The 5835-nt window shown below is 39.8% G+C and overlaps 1 long non-coding RNA gene across 2 annotated transcripts; it reads right to left on the minus strand.

Annotated features, from left to right (window-relative positions):
• Positions 1 to 429: 429 nt before the first annotated feature.
• Positions 430 to 5513, minus strand: LOC141425566 (uncharacterized). Of its 2 annotated transcripts, XR_012450543.1 has the most exons (4): positions 5352 to 5513; positions 4029 to 4148; positions 3016 to 3400; positions 430 to 822 (listed from the first exon to the last, which is right to left on the minus strand). It is a non-coding gene; the product is annotated as an uncharacterized lncRNA (long non-coding RNA). The 2 variants fall into 2 exon arrangements; XR_012450542.1 differs by having other exon boundaries at positions 3016 to 4148.
• Between the last annotated feature and the right edge of the window lie 322 nt (positions 5514 to 5835).

Below are 5835 nucleotides of genomic sequence, written 5' to 3' on the forward strand. Positions count from 1 at the left end.
TGTTTGCATCACCTTTGTGTTATGTGACATACCTGCTATCATAGCACAGGCTCCTAAACAATGATCCTTTACCAGACTCAACAATAAGCACTTATTTCTCACAGTTCTGGAAACTGAGAACTTAAAGATCAAGAGGCTGGAAGATTCAGTGAGGTTCTGCCTTCTGGTTCACAGATGTCTATCTTGTCATTGTGGCCTCGCCCTGCTGAAAAAGAGCTAGCTAGCTCTCTGGGGTCCTTTTATGAAATCACTAATTGTATTCATGAGGGTTCCACTTTCATGACTGTTAGAAATACCATTCCCAAACAGTGATCAAAAAAACACGCAGGAGTTGCTCAACAAGGCAAAAAGACAAGCTTTACTTCTGCAGAAGGGTGCAGCTGCAGACCATAGTCTGACAGGCAGAACGCTGAGCAGAGTCAGCTCAGTTTTTATCTCTCTGCCCCTCACCCTGATGAAGAGGTTTGGGTTCACAATCTTCCCAATTGGTTACTTAGAAAAGGGACACGTGGGGTAAGGGAAACCTTGAAGCAGGAAGAACAAAAAAATTCTTTTGGGCAATATTCATCTTTAAGTGAGCAGTTTGAGATTAGGACATCTGGTGATAAACAGCTCTTTGTTTGACTGCAAGAAACTTGCTAGGTCAAGCAACGTTTCACAAAGCACGTAGGCAGCAATTCAGAAGGTTAGCTGGCATCCACACAGTGATAGTTTTACATTAACTCCTTTGACAGAAAAGACATAACTTTAATTGATTCTCACATGCCCTGTTGCATCTCAAAGGCACCTCATAGGAGCATCATATTGGGGTGGAATTTCAACCTATAAACATGGGGCAAACAAAAAAAAACATTCAGTCCACAGCATCTGCTTAAAGATTTGTCTTTATCAGTTCTCCATTGACAAATGAAATGACTGGTCTGTGTTCTTATGTGCATGTAAGGTCTTGCTAACTTGGTCCAAGCCCTCTGATATCTCTCAGTCCTGGCAGGAAACTGATTGGCATAGGCAAGCTGAAAAGAGGTTAATAGCGATGTAGGTAGAGTACAGAGAAACCACAAGGGATAGTGATCTGGAAGGATTGGAGAGGGTGTTGTTCCCAACAACCCTCACCTAAAATGATAAAGAAAAGGCTGTGTGGAACTGGTTCTTACAGAGAGAGACCATCACAGGAGGGATGCAGTGAGCTGGAGGCCACCCCACATGACACGTCTCTTTTACCTTCTCCCTATTAGAAGTGCAATCCAACCTAGATAGAATTAGATGGAGAAGGGTAGAAATTGGGCCTGCGGAAATGAATAGAAGATACTCAAACTATCTCTTTTCAAGATTTTTATTCATTAGTTGATATTTTTCTTTCTTCATTCTATTGAGTTCAGTGTCAGGGACTAACCTGGGTGCTAGGGATACAACAGGAATAAGAGTGTCAGTGTCACACCTTTGTACCACCTTCCAGAGAGTCAGTCAAGCAACAGACGTGGTAATGGGTAAAATAATTACAGGTCATGATGCAGTCCTTGTAGTATGTGCTGCATACTACAGTATATGTGCTGCTTCAAGGAAAAGGTCATAAATGACCTTGATAAGGAGGTAAAACCAAAAGAGTGAGAAGGAGCCAGCCATGCAAAGCAAGGGAGAATGTTCTAGAAATAAACAGTAAACACCGCAGCTGTGAGGACATTATGTTTGTATGATCCAGGGACAAAAAGAAGCCAGTGTGGCTGGGATTGTGGAGCATGAGGTGGCTTGGGAAGGTGGGCAGGAACCACCTATGTAAGGAAGGATATGTCATATAGGGCAAAGAGGTTAGGCAGTGATGTGTCCTCAAACCAAGGCAGGTGTATACCTTCTGAACTGCTCACATTGCTGTCTTCTGTGTGTCCTACTGCCATGCCTTTGCATATGCAGTTCCCTGTCTCTTCCATCTGACAAAGAGTTACTCAGCCTTCACGACCCAGTTAATAGGTCGTTTCCTGTATGAACCTTTCTGAGGTCTCTACTGCTGCCTGAGTCACTTCCTCTTCTGCTCACTTAGCACTTTGTAAATCTCTCACTGGTTTGTCACTGTTTACTGATTCTCTCTCCAGACAGTGAGCTCTTTGAAGGCAAGAACCATTTTATGTTTTCTTTTTGGCAACCCCACCCGACTCCACCTGTCACCCCAGCCATTTATGAATGAACAACAGGTTGCATTCATCTTTGTATCATCACTCTACTCTTCCCCAGCCCCAGTTCACCTAGCCCAAGGTGTGCTGCATGAGTAACACCCAAGAAGGCGCAGTAAACAGACAAAGTTGCAGAACATAGACCTTCCATTAACTCAGTCCTTCAATGACTTGCAAAGCTTTCCCAGAAGAAGCAATCAGTGACCTGCAATGCCTCAGAACTTCCTGAACATAAAAAATAAGACAGCTGCTGAGGTCTACTTAAATAATATAAAATTTGATGTTTAACTGGAGCTTAGAGGATGCTTTCATTCATATCGGGATAATGATAGCTAACGTTTATTAAGTGTTTACTATATGATAGATTATTCCAGCAGCTGCACATAGTCATTCAGTCAGTCTTTAGGACATGACTCTGAGCTCTTTGTCATATTAACCTACCTTATAGCTGAGGAACTTGGGGCACAGTGAGATTAACTGACTCAGAATAGGTCACATAAAGCAGTAACAGTCAGGTCTAGGATTCACACTTGGGTAATTCAAAGATAGAAAAATACCAATAATTTGCTGTTTACAGGTGAAGCTAATTTGATAAAGGCTCTTCTTCCTCATTATTACCATACACAGTCACAGCACCCCTCCAGCAGAGATGATGAACTTCCATTGCTGCTCTTATGTCTCATACATGCCTGATGCACACCACCCATAATTTATATTGAAATTGTAACTGTGGGTCTGCACTGAGCAAATTATCTCAAAGGAAAGCCAACCTACAGTCTTGATAATATTTCAACTACTTAACCAAACTGTATCTTACTTCATGTAAAAGGTAAATAAAGCAGCCATTTACCTAACAGTAAGTCAGTATCCTTGATTGTGTGTAAGCTCCCAGCACAGCAGTCACCTTTACTCTCTGAGACCAGAAGGCCAAAGAAGCTGACAGGCAATGGTTTTAAGGTTGCAAATCCCTCCTGTAAATGAGGTAAAAGTCCCAGATCTTAGAGTCTTTATTGTTGACATTTCCCCATCAAGGAAATAGAAACTCCCACACACAGATGGGTGTTTTGTACTGGAGGACACTTAATGCTATACCTTTTAATTTATTATTTTAATTTATCAATGCAAATCAACCCAACTAAGGAGTGGAATAAGCAATGGACTTTAATCAAGAAGGATGGAGTTCACTCCTCAAAACAGCAGACTCAGCCCTTCCCCACTCTGGGCATTAGCTTCATCTGTAAAAGAAAAACTTGGGTGAGAAATTCTCTAAGACCACCTGTATTTCTAATACTTGGTGAAACATAGAAATAAATGTCTGTATAAAGCTAATACTTCTTTTTCTTAGGTGATGAATACTCTCAGACTTTAAGAATCTATTACCTGCACATGATTTAACTAACATCTCACAAAATAGGATAAGAGGATTTGGCATTTATAAAGGTCAGACACAATATCAGTTATGAGAAAGAAAGCAGAATTGAAAACAACCTATTACCCTCTCCTGCCCCATGGCCAGGAAATACAATAAAAGAAGACAAAACAGACTTTCCCCACATTGGCAATGGACTAGAACACTTGCTCACAGTGCCTATGCAGGAGCAGCAACCACTGTAGGCCATTGCTTAGGAAGGCTTAGCCAGTGTTTCCTTCTGTGCTCTTATTGGTATTCAGTCAGATACATTCTTCATTAAACTGCCATGAAAATTACGATGGAGATAGTCTATTTGATGGAACCCGGTTGACATGAGAAGGAAGGATGGTTAGAGATGGACTTAGAAAGTAGGAGGATCACCACTTGCATGTCAAATGTGGTTTAGAGGACAAAAGTCATTGTTCTGAAAGCTTATCTAGGCAGGTGATTACTTGTGTGGTCCTTGGTATGCCACCTTATCTTCTGTTTATAGGATAAGGAGGTTGGATTTGATCAGTAGTCTTCAAACTGAGTCCTTTGGAACACAGGTGTCTCGTGGAAAAACCAGATGGCTATAGAAAGACACAAGCAAAGTGAATCAAGCCCCTCACTCTCTATTCCATCTCCTACACAGTCATGTCTGCTTTTAAGTGTTTTGTATTGGAGTTCAACAAAAGAGCTTATTTCATAAAAGGTATGCTATTTTAAAGAATAGAGCATTTGAAACCACATAGTTTAGCTGACCTTGGTTATCACCTCCCAACTCTATAAATTCACACAAATATTAGCAAATAAATACACATACACCTGTTTTCTAAATTTGCACACCCATAAACATGTTGTAGGACAAAAAATAATAATTCTTTGGAGTCTGACCCCTGTTCTTTTTGTTCACCAGTATATCCAGAAGCTCCTTGTCAAAATGGTTCTAAATTAGAAAAATCACCAGTGGTCTTCTCTTTGTTAGAAAATGAGGCTGACTTTTAGCCAAAAAACTGGTGTGACTTGTTCTATTAACTTACCCAAATCATTATTCCCCTTCTGCTTCATCATGATAATAATTACTTTTGACATTAATTCATAGAGTCTTGACAGATTCCTTGGATCATCATCACTAATACCAGACACAAGCCTTCTTATTTCTACCTCCTGCCCAGAAGTTGGCAGTACCTTCCCAATGTTCAACAAAAATGCTGCCACTCTCCAGTGACTCCAAACCAGTCTGAAGTCTCATATGGCTTTACATAGTCATCTGAATCTTCTGAAGGATAGACTTCCATTTGCTGAGAAAGTCTCAGAGACAGTTAGAGTGATATAAAATCTAATTAAATTGAAATGAGTAAAGAGAGAGCAAGCAGACTTTGTGCATAGGATAAGATGGAAGAAATTGAGAATGGTCCACTATATTTCCTAATATCACCATATGATCTAACTTCATGGAAATTGACCCAGCTAGACTTGCAGAACTTGTCCAATCTTAATTGAGCTATTTTTCTATACCTAATGGATATGAGAAGAATATTACATTAACATCTCAAAAAGTATATCAGTCAGCTTTGGTTCAAATATCATGATCAAAACAGGAAACAGTGACAACTTTGTAGTCCAACTCTTAGAATCTGTTCCAGGTTTTAATCACATAGACAGCCCCTTCAAAGTTTAATGCTCATTCCATTTTTCAAGGTTTAAAATTATATGTCCACTGCCACACGTGCTGAAGCATTTATCCAATTCATTTTCTGTATCTGAAAGATGTTGAGTCAGCAAATACTTACGGCCACAGTTCTCTCCTGTACCTAAGGGAGACACTGAGAATTGATGCCATTCATCTTTTCACAAAATCCAGATGTAGCCTCTAAACAATTCTCTAAGCATCTGCAAAAAATTCATCAGAGTTGACAGTTAAGATACTGGTCTCTCACCCAAAGTACCCTTGGTATTCATGGGTTTAACATTTATCATTTTAAGTATTCAGAAGCACCTGTCGAGATCATGATAGCTATGTAACTTGGTTTAGTCACACAGCTGACTCACTCATGATCAAATGATTTCTCACAGGTAAGTTAACTAACCCCTCCCAGTATCAATATCTCAAAATAGTTTTGGGATAATCTTCCTGGTTTTGAAAAAGCATTTTATGAGTAAAATTGAAGACTAGACATCACAGACAGATTAGAACTTACAAATATGGAGAGTTAAAAATTTTACTCCTTACAAATCCCTTCAAAAGTTTCTTGTCATCTACCATTGATACACATG

The sequence above is a fragment of the Castor canadensis genome, chromosome 8 (assembly GCF_047511655.1).
Source record: "Castor canadensis chromosome 8, mCasCan1.hap1v2, whole genome shotgun sequence".
Taxonomy (NCBI): Eukaryota; Metazoa; Chordata; class Mammalia; order Rodentia; family Castoridae; genus Castor; species Castor canadensis.